Source organism: Octodon degus, unplaced genomic scaffold (genome assembly GCF_000260255.1).
Source record: "Octodon degus isolate 3935 unplaced genomic scaffold, OctDeg1.0 scaffold00076, whole genome shotgun sequence".
Classification (NCBI taxonomy): Eukaryota; Metazoa; Chordata; class Mammalia; order Rodentia; family Octodontidae; genus Octodon; species Octodon degus.
Window position 1 is genome coordinate 10,757,673 of NW_004524652.1, and position 10,670 is coordinate 10,768,342.

The 10,670-nt window shown below is 53.7% G+C and overlaps 1 long non-coding RNA gene across 1 annotated transcript; it reads left to right on the top strand.

Moving 5' to 3' along the window:
• Window positions 1-1,320: 1,320 nt before the first annotated feature.
• On the top strand, window positions 1,321-7,403 carry LOC111817986. Its single transcript, XR_002822075.1, has 3 exons — window positions 1,321-1,400; window positions 2,649-2,740; window positions 7,365-7,403. It is a non-coding gene; the product is annotated as an uncharacterized LOC111817986 (long non-coding RNA).
• The last annotated feature ends 3,267 nt before the right edge of the window (window positions 7,404-10,670 follow it).

The window sequence follows — 10,670 nt, forward strand, 5'->3', positions numbered from 1 at the left end:
GGGGAACTGGTTTTAATGGCTCCCATAGAGGCCTCAGAGAGACCTGCACAACACCCATGACTGGGGTGACTGGGGTGTGACTCCCTTTCATCTGCAAAAGGAGTTTGTCACACATCTTAGGTGAGGTGGAGCCATGCTGAGGAGGGCCTGGGTGGAGGCCCAGGGGCAGCTGACTCAGCTGTGGGACATCCATGTCTGGCTTGGGGAGTGTGGAAGGAGCTCTCAAGGGAGCCAGGTGTGATGGTATAGGTGTGCAGTCCCAGCACTCTGGGAGGCTGAGGCAGGAGGATCTCCAGGTCAAGGCAGCCTGGGTAATTTAGAGACTTAGCAAGACCCAGGCATGGGAATGTAGCTCAGGGCAAAGCCCCTGGGTTTAATCCTGCAAAAATGAAGGAAGGAAGGAAGGAAGGAAGGAAGGAAGGAAGGAAGGAAAGAAAGAAGGGAGGAACGAAGGGAGGGAGGGAGGAAGGAAGGAAGGAAGGAAGGAAGAAAGGAAGGAAGGAAGGAAGGGAGGACCAACCATAAAGGCAGGGGGCACAGGCCAGGACAGGGAGAGGAGCTGAGCAATGGTGTGGTGTAGTCTCGGCTGGAGCCTGGGGGGTGGTGGTGGCAGCCAGGGCCCCTTCTCTCCCATCCAAGTCCTAACCAGGCCCGACCCTGCTTAGCTTCCTAGATCAGATGAGATCGGGTGCGTTCAGGGTGGTGTGGCTGTAGACCAGGACGCCTTCTCTGCACCACCAACACATCCGCCACTGACCAGCGAGACCCACAGCAAAGCCAGGCAGCATGTGTGCCCCCAGGGGCTGCACAGGGGCCCCGCCCTGAGCCCGTGCTGCTCGAGCAGATTCTGTGGCAGGGAGGCTGGTGGCTTCCGAGCCCCAAGGCTCCCCACACTCTCCAGGAGTCTGTGTTGTCTACCAGGGCCTAGGGCCAAGCAGACGGCCCGTTCTCAGGGGACAGAGTGTGCTCTGACCATGGGGTGCCGGGCCCAGGCCCCTGACTCCCCAAACTCCTCCCTACCTGTCCTTGTCTCCATGACAACCTCTGTTCAGCGCAAAATTGCTCCCTGTGGCCTCCCTGGGCCCTTCGGCACCTGGCTGAGACCAGTGTCCAGAACTGGCTGGGCTGCCTGTATCTACCTGCTCACTGGAGGAGGATCCTGTGGGTTGGCTGTGAGGCATAGGGTGAGGGTTAGTGGGGTCATGGGAACCTTTTTTAAATACTAAGAACCAAGCCCAGGGCTTTTGCACAGAGCTACATCTCCAGTCCTTCTTTTGTTTGTCTGTTGTTGGGTTTTTTTGAGATAGGCTTTTGCTAAATTGCCCATACTGGGCTTGAACTTGCGATCCTCCTGCCTCAGCCTCCCTAAGTGCTAGTATGGATGTCCACCACCATATTAGGTTAATATAATTTTTTTTCCCTGGTCTTCATTCCTTCAAAAGGGGCCACCAGCGTATGAGTATGGGGGTCCCTTTTCCTAAAGCAAGTGCTTGGGGCCTTTGTGTCTCATCTACAAAGGCCGCATAGACCAGTGAGCTGCCCTTGCTGCCCCATTCTATAGGAAGGCTACTGGCCCATTTATGAGTGGGACAACTGAGACCCTGAGGCTTTCTAGGGTCTTTCAAGGTCCGGTGGCTGCTATTTATTAAGAGCTAGGATTCGAGGAGTTCTAGATCCAAAACCTTTCTCTGCCCTTGGTAAATAACTACTGTATTAGGTCAGAATGAGGCATGGCCCAGGCACAGGCCCCTGAGACAGGTCTTGCCCTCATTTTTCATAGAGAAGGCGAAGCTCAGAGAGGCAGAGTGACCTTCTCACCAGCACACAGCAGGACAGAGGAGGACAGAAGGAGCCCAGGAGAAACTGGTTTCAGTGGATGCCGAGGCTGTGCTTGAAAGTCCCGGTCTCTGGCTCAGTCACCATCACTGCGAAGGCGACTGCCTAGGGCTGGATCCATGCTGCCAGGGCAGCGGGGCACCATCACGGGTGGTGGCCTCACTCCTGTGGCTTTCCCCGCGCTCATGCGTGACTGGCTGGGGGTTGCAAGTGCCATGACTAAATGCACACTGGAGCCTTTCTTGCAGGCTGACCACGCCTGCCCTGCTCGGCTCTGCCTTCCCCAAGCCCCTGGGGCCGACTGCCGATGTCCTGCTGTGTCTGCACAACAGCCTCGTTCCCTGGTGTCCAAGCAGCACAGGCGCCTGCAAGCCCAGCTCTCTGGGAGGCTGCAGCAGGGGCATTGGAAGCTCAAGCCCAGCCTGGGTACCTTAGCAACTTAGTGAGGCCCTGTTGGAAAGCTGAAAAAGGGCTGGGGCTGTTTATTTGTACCGAGGCTCTGTACTGAGGCCCCGGGTTCCATGCCCACCTCCACTGCCCCTCAAAGGGGCAGATGTGCAGCACAATCTGAGCTGCAAAGCATTAGTGGGGTCTGACTGGGACCAGGCTGCCCCACCTGCCCTGTCCTATGTCCTGGTCGTGTAATGAGAAGTCCCACCCTCTGTCCTCTCTTCTTCATGTGCATAACAATCCTCAACTTGGCTTCTAGGGAAATAACCCAAGGACCCCTAAAACTCTTGAGCAAATCCTGCAAAGGGCCGATCATCTGACCACACCTGGGCTTAATAGTTGTCTGGACCCTTTATCCCCAGGGGCCGAGAAAAGTCTCAGAGACCTGGAAGCAGGAGTGTGATGTGACAATGTCTCAGGCTGGACCTGCCTTCCAGTGCAGCCTTCCATATATGTGAGTTGTGTGACAGCTCGGATGAGCAAACACTGCTGGTGCTGGGGACATGGGGATCTAGAGGGAGTAAGCATGCTCTCAGCGTAGCAGGCTGAGGTCGGGGACCCAGGGCTTTGGGGACATTGAAATGCGACAGGGTCAGGTGCTCAGATATTCATGGCTCCAGCAGAGGCTTAGCCGAAGAGGCTGCGGCCCCAGAGGACAGAGCGGGGCTGTGATCACAGCGCAGATTACGCGAGCTTGTTAATCAGAAATCCCCCAGCAGATGGTCAGCTGCTCCGGGGGCGCAGACTGGGAAGGGAAGCCTGCTCCTGCGGGGAATCCCAGATGCCTGGAAGCCCAGGGAGGACACTGTCCTCACGCATCAACACCAGCAACAGTGATGAAAATGACAATGAGTGCATTTAGCAGGTCCCGCTGCTGCCACCCGGCTGTGTGCACTGTGCTAGTTAGGGCTCCCGTCACCTCTGCATGGGACCTGCCACCAATCCTGTGTCCCAGACCAGGAAGCCGCGCTCAGGAGGGGAGCTATGTGCTCACGGCCAGTGCACGGGGCAGGAGGCTGATCCCAAGCAACAGGACTGCGCCTCCCGGCTGGGGCCAACTTCCAAAGGCCAGTGAGGATTGCGCTGGGCGTAACTGAGACACAAGCATCTTAAAATCATAGAACTCTCTGGGCACATGTAAGAGAGACCCTGCCAGTAGCCGAGAGTTGGGCTGTCAGGCTCTGGCATGCTGGACCACGGAGGTGCCCCTCACTGGTGGTCCCTTCACTAGGCGGTGATTTTGTAGTCCTCAGCCACTGTCACTCTGGCTTGGTGGTGTGACTGGCTTTAGCCAAGGGAACGGACTGATAATGATGTGACAACTGGATTGCGTGGATGTGGCCCTTTACCACAGCCACAAGGACATGTGAGCTGCGAGAGGAGGAGCGGCATGGGGAGTGGCGCTCCATCACATATGGCATCTCAACCTGAGCTGTGCAGAGGAGCCGCCCAGCTGCTGGTCACTGCTGTGGAGGTAGAGGGGCTGTTTGTTACGTAGCGTTACTGTGACCCTCCGTAGCTGATCCACAGGTGGTGCACTGCCCCTGCCGGAGGTGTTACGGTGTGGACCTCAAGTGGCCCCATGTGTTTGGAGGGTGACTGAGATGCAGAGCTTCATCTTTCAGTTTACTCCATAGTATCTGTTCTCTAGGACACCTGACCCCCAGGATCTCCCCTTCTACCCACACATGTGCCCTTTTCACTTGGACTTTGGGGACCATTCCTTCAAATCCAAATTCAATCAGTCATTCTGCAGAACTCTGCCATGTTTCCCAGCAGTTCTTATCCATGTTACCTCCGTGGTCCTGGCTGTGCCTGCGAGGCCGATCGGTACCAAGAGCAGTTGCTGCCCAGTGAGTACTCACAGCCTAGGTGCTGTGCTGAGTCCTCCGCCAGCCCCGCCTCATGTCCTCAACACTGTCCCTACAGGGTGGGGGCTCCTAGGGTGACTGCGTTGGCCACCTTTCCACTAGTAAGACCCATGCCTGACACGCTCGAGGAGGACACGCTCATTTTGGCTCAGGGTTTCAGAGGTGCAGTTCATGGTGGGCTGGCTTCAAGATGGAGCTTCCTGGCAGAAGGGCCTGGTGGAGGAGAATGGTCCACCTATGGCAGTGGGAGACAGAAGAGGAAAGAGCCCGACACAGGAAGGGGCTGGAGTCGGGAATGCACCCGTGAAGGTCACCCCCTGCGACCTCCTTCCCCCCACCTCCAAATGGCACCCTAATCTATGGATGCACCATGGACTAGTCTAGCACCCTCGTGATCACCTCTGAATATGTGGGACTTGGGGGGGCATTCTTGATCCAAAGCACAACAGTTATTGGCATGTGACAGATTGCAGGCTGAGACCAGGGTGAGCCACGGCCGGCTGAAATCCCACAGAGCTGAGAGTCGGCCACGTGGCAGCCCAGCTCCCAGCTCTGGGCTGCAGGGACCTCTCCCTTTATCCTGTGATCGGGTCTGCCTGGGCTGGAGAAGCACAGGTCTCCTCTCAGCCTGAGATTGGCCCAGGAGGTACGAACGTGGGGAAAACCGAGGACACTCATTTTGAAATGACTGACTTGTTTGTAGTCGCATGCCTCCATCTCCGCCCTCCCTGTCCTCCCCTCCCTCCCTCCCTCCGTCCCTCCCTCCCTCCTTCCTTCCTTCTTCCTCCTATCCCCTCCCTCCCTCCCCCCCTTCCTGGCATAGCTCACAAATCAGCACTGTGCCTCCCATGCCAAGCGCCCACCAGCCTCTGTCTGCATCATCCCCAGGCCTTGCCCTTTTGTCTTCGGACATGGCGGGAAGACAGGGGCCTCCTCACTGTTCCCTGACTCACTGAGTAGACACAGGCTAGCGAAGATGGGAATGCATCTGCTGGGGTTGGAGCCCGCATTTGGCTGTGTAGCTGGCTGGGCTGCCTGGCTGCTCCTCTGCCTCACAGTTCCTTGGTTCCCTTCCCCGGGATCATGGCTGTGTTTCCAGGACGCTGTGAGAGGTAGCAGGAGTTGTTGAGCTGCAGCAGTCAGCCAGGACCCAGCCCAGGGCCAGGGCTGCTCACAGCCCGTGTCATGGCTGTCGGGAGGTCTCGCCACCCTGCGAACCCTAAGCAGCCTCAACGCCTCTAAGGAAGGAGCTCGGAGCTGGCGTTGCTCCTGCCTTCCACCCTCTGATCAATGCCTTCCCAAGTCCAACTCTGGGGCCTGGTGTGGTCAGCTTGCGCAGGCACCACTGCTTCGGTTTCCCATCGTGGACCAGGACCCAGGAGCATGCCTACTTTTCGGGCTTGCAACCTCACTCAGCCGGGCATCGCCAGGCCAGATTGCGCTCTCCGACCGCACCCTTCTTCCCTTCCTGTCTTGTTTTCCCCGTTCCACACCTTCCCGCTTGTTTCTCCCACTCCTGTGGTCACAGGCCAGGCGCTGCTCGAGGTGCAGTAGAGTTATTTTAAGCCTCGAATGTACTGAAGGGGAGCACGCACCCCACCACTGAGGCTCATCTGTCACAGGAGGGAAGAAGTGAAGATTCACACCGCGGCTTGCGGAGACTTCTTTTTATGCTCATTCTCAACTAGGGTCATTAATTTAGAGCCTCGGCCAGGAGCTCTGTCTTCTGTCACCGTGGCGACATTAATTTGGCATCCCTCAACTACTCGTACATCACCACCCGAATTTGCGTGGCGATGAGCACTCACCTATGCTTTATTTAGCATCATTAAAAAAAAAAAAATACCTGGAAATCAGTTTTAACCTAAGCAGTGCTATCCATAAAAGCAGAGTCCAGATGACCTGGTCCAGATTAAACCCCGAGCTGTTAAATAAAAATTGTGAAGCGCTCCTCAGCGAGGCCCGCGCGCCTGCTCTAACAGCGAGCAGCGAGCGGCATCTCCGACCAGGCCCAGGGAGCCCAGGCTCGGCGGCTTCCTGTTGATCAAGCTCTTTCCTCCTCCAAGCCTAGGGGTTTCTGTCGCGGGTGGCTGTGGTGACGCTCATGTGACAGTCGCTCCCTCAGTCACCTGCGAGTCACCAGCAAGGCGGCCATCGTGGTTCTCTCTCCCACAGCCCTGTGCAGTCACAGCATTTAGTTGTGAATTCCTTATCTTTTTCCAACTTCGGTAGAGCCCACGATTCAGCAATTACATACGTGAGGTCACGGGTGCCACGGATGGAGCCGTGGATGGGATTTAGCCACTGGGGCGAGTGGTGCATGTCTGTAATCCCAGCACCCAGGAGGCTGAGGCAGGAGAGTTGCAGTGAGCTTGAGGCCAGCCTGGGCTGCACAGCGAGACACTGTCTCAAAAAAAGAAAAGAAAAGAAAAGAAACAACGGATGGGTTCTATATTTCTTTTCTGTATACATTAAAGTACATACCTGCCACACACACGGTAGTGCAAGCCTGTAGTCCCAGTACTTGGGAGGCTGAGGCAGGAGGATCACCACAAGTTCAAGACCAGTCTCGGCTACATAGTGAGTTTAAGGCCAGCCTGGACTACATAGAGAAACTGTGTCTCAAAAAGAAGAAAAAAGGGGCTGGTGAGATGGCTCAGTGGTCTAAAGCACCTACTAGGAACAAGCCAAGCAAAGCACAAGGACTGCAGTTCAATCCCCAGCACCACATGCCAGCCAGCCCCGCCCCCCTGGTGGGCTGAGCTGGCCACACACATACAAAATAAATAAATAAATAAATAAACTTAAAAAAAAAAAAAGAAGAAGAAGAAAGAAAAGAAAAGAGTCCACTTAGCTCTCATGTAAAATAAAATGTGTCTGGGATCCCCCAGATTGTGCCTACGGGCACCACTCTCCAGGCAGAAGTGGTGCCAGTTATGGTCTCCTGCACCTGTCTTTGAGTCACTGTTCCCTACTGACCAAGGGTCAAGGGTTCCCCCTTTCCAAGCCTTGAAGTCCAGAGCGATGTGAGAGGGCTGTGATCGATGCCGGGTCCCAGGAGTCAGGCTTGCAATCTCCGTGAGGGTTTGGGGTGCTCTGGTCCCGGCCCACATCAGGGCTGGGGGCTCGGCTTGAGCCTGCCTCCCTCCCTCCCTCCCTCCCTCTCTTTCTTTCTTGCTTTTTTTCATTTTTATGTATTTGGTACAGGTTCTCATTGAGCAGCCTGGACTTGTAGTGATCCTCCTGTTTTCAGCCTCCCCAGCGCTGGGATTACAGGCGAGTGTCACCATGCCTGGACTCATTCGCTGACTCAGCATGCATGCGGGAACGCGGATCAAACCCCGGTCCCTGTACTTGCCAAGCAGGCGCTTACTCTGCTGAGCTGTCTTGCCCGCCCTTCCCTCCCATTCTTCTCTCTCCTCTCTGATACTCGGAGATGCAGAAAGAGTTAACATCCGTCCCCCTCTCTCACTGACTCCGCAGCCCACCCTGGGTTCCTGTGGATCCTTCCGCTTCCCTCGAGGTGACCTTGCCCCCCGCTGTGGGTTACCCTGAGATAGATATAAACACCTCAAAGTTCTCAACCAGCCCCCTTAATTGGCACCTTTCTGTTCTGCTCTAAATTAATCAAAGCCAGTCCGATATTAATACTGTAGGGGGAATTAAAATCATGCAACGCATTAAAGATGTAATTTAAAATTAATAACTCATAATTATTTATCATGGCGTATCAGCGGAGCTATGAATTTTCCCTTCTAACCCAGCGCACATTCCCCTGTCTTGGCTTTTAATAGCATCTGGACCATTACTGTGCCAACCCTGGTTCCTGCAGACACCCAACCTGCGAGATGTAATTCATTTAATTTAATTTTGGGGGGCTTAATTGTGGTAAATCACTACTTAAGAAAAGACATCTATTTGAAAGGACAAATTGGGATAATTTAATAAAAGCTGGAGTGTGGAAGCCCGAGGATTTAATGATGCGCTGTGGGTTTTGACCAGGGAAAACCCCTCCTTTCCAACTCATTTATTGAGAGATGGGAGGCTCTGTTCCAGTCTTTAAGACAATGGCAGTGTTCAGAAGGGCTAGGGAACAACAGAAGTAGCCCACAAGTTGTCAACATGGCATCTAGCAAGTGCATGATGCTTTAATCCACCTAGTGGAATATTATGCAATCCTATAAAAGCACAAAAACACAGATTACAGATATTAATGTGGAGGATCACCAGGATATGGTAAGTAAAACAAAACAAAAGCGCGTCATGTGGTTAGAAGAGTATATGGCATGTTAGTGTGACAAAAACTAAAAAACACAAACCAGGAGTGGTGGCGCACAGCTAGAATCCCAGCTACATGAGAGCTGAGGCAGGACAGTGCAAGTACAACTTAGCAAAAACCTGTCTCAGAAAATAAAAGTTTAAGAAAAAGGTTTGGGGATCCAGCTCAGTGGTAAGAGTGCCCCTGGGTCCAATTCCCAGTACTGTAAAAACAGACAGAAAAAAAAAAAAAAAAAAGAAAAAAGAAAACAATGCCTCATACCTAAATCCACGATGGTCAAGTTCCTTATGGTGCATTGTGAGCCCATAACCGAGGCACATGCACTTTAAAGGATGCCTACATTACTTAGAATACCCAGTACAATGAAAAGGCTACGTGAGTAGCTGTTTACCGTACTGTTCAGGGGGATAATGACAAGGACAAATCCTTACATGCTCAGTACGGATGCAGTTTCTCTCCTTGAGAATTCTTGGCCCATCCTTGACTGAATCTGTGGATGCTGAACCCTATTGCCCAGGTGGGGATCAAACTTGCAATCCTCCTGTCTCAGCCTCCCAGAATGCTGGGGTGAGTGACAGGTGCCTACAGGCCCACTTAAGAGGACGGAAACGCACCGTGGGGTCATGCTTCACGTGCCCCCTGTACTTGCCACGTGCCACCTTTACCTGTGATGGTTCTCAGGGGCAGGCAGCTTCTCCCGATTGGCCATTGCGCTAACTTTACCCTCTGGTCCTCGTGTCAACCTAGTGAGGTGGCTTTCCTAACTTGTTCCCTCTAACAGTCCATTGTGAAAAGTTCCAGAGGCAAGAGAATTTTGCTATATACTTGCCATTTGGATTCTACCACTAACTTTCTGCCAGTATCACAGCCTGTTCATCCACTCACCCACCCATCTATCTCTCACTCCATCCACCCATCCACCCACCTATCCATCCATCACTCATCCATCCACCCATCCACCCACCTATCCATCCATCACTCATCCATCCACCCATCCACCCACCTATCCATCCACCACTCATCCATCCACCCATCCATCCACCCATCCATCCATCCATCCATCCATCCATCCATCCATCCATCTATCCCTCCACCTACCCACCCATCCATCCATGCACCTATCCATCCATCCATTTATCCCTCCACCCACCCACCCATCCATCCATCTATCCATCCATCCATCCATCCATCCATCCATCCATCCATCCACCCATCCATCCGTCACATCCACCCATCCTTTCCTTCCATCCATCCCTCTTGCTTCCATGCATCTATTCATCAACCCATTCCTCCCTCCCCCACCTGTCCACCTCTCAATCCACCCACTCATTCCTCCCTCCACCATCCCTCTATCCCTCCCTCCATTAATCCATCCACCCATCCCTCAGTACACCCATCCCTCTGTCTGTCTGTCCCTCTGTCCACCCATCCATCCCTTCCTCTACCCCTCCACCCATCCACACATCTATCCCTCTATCTGTCTGTCAATCTGTCTGACTTTTGAATGCACTTCAGGCAAAGTACTGGACACTTACATCTTTCCCCCCAATCCCTTCAGCATGCCTCTCATTCATCGGAAACAGTATTTGCTTAGGGCTCCTCTTCATTTTTTAAGTAATATTTACAAATAACAAGGGCACTGTCTGGTGGGTTTTGATAAATGTCTACACAGGAGCAGCTCAAACTCTTATAACAACACAAGACATTCCCGTCTCTCCCAAAAGGTTCTGGGCCAGTGAGATATCTCAGCGGACCAAGTGCCTGTTTAGGCAAGTGCAAGGACCGGGATTCAATCCCTGCACCACATGCCATGCCGGCCACATCCCCGGGCATGCTGAGCCCACCACTGATTCTGGACATGGTAACAAGAGGCTGTAATCTCAGTGCTGGAGAGGCTGGAAACAGGGGGATCACTAGGAGTCCGAGCTGCATAGTGAAACCCTGTACCAGATACATTAAAGAAAAAAAAAGTAGGTCCACAAAGGTCTCATTCCCTTTCCCAGCCAATCCTCAGCTCACACAGGCAACATCATTCTTGTGTCCCTTCCCACCACAGATTGGTCCTATGACTGAAACTCCGCATGAGTGGAGCTGCAACAGCATCCTCCTGCGCAGACTTCTCTCAGCAGCCGTGCTGTAGGCTCGCGGTGTGTCCAGGCACACGGCCGGTCCGTCCGCTCCTGGTTATCTCTGAGTGGTGCCCACTGCAGGGTGTTTGTCCATCACCTGTGGGG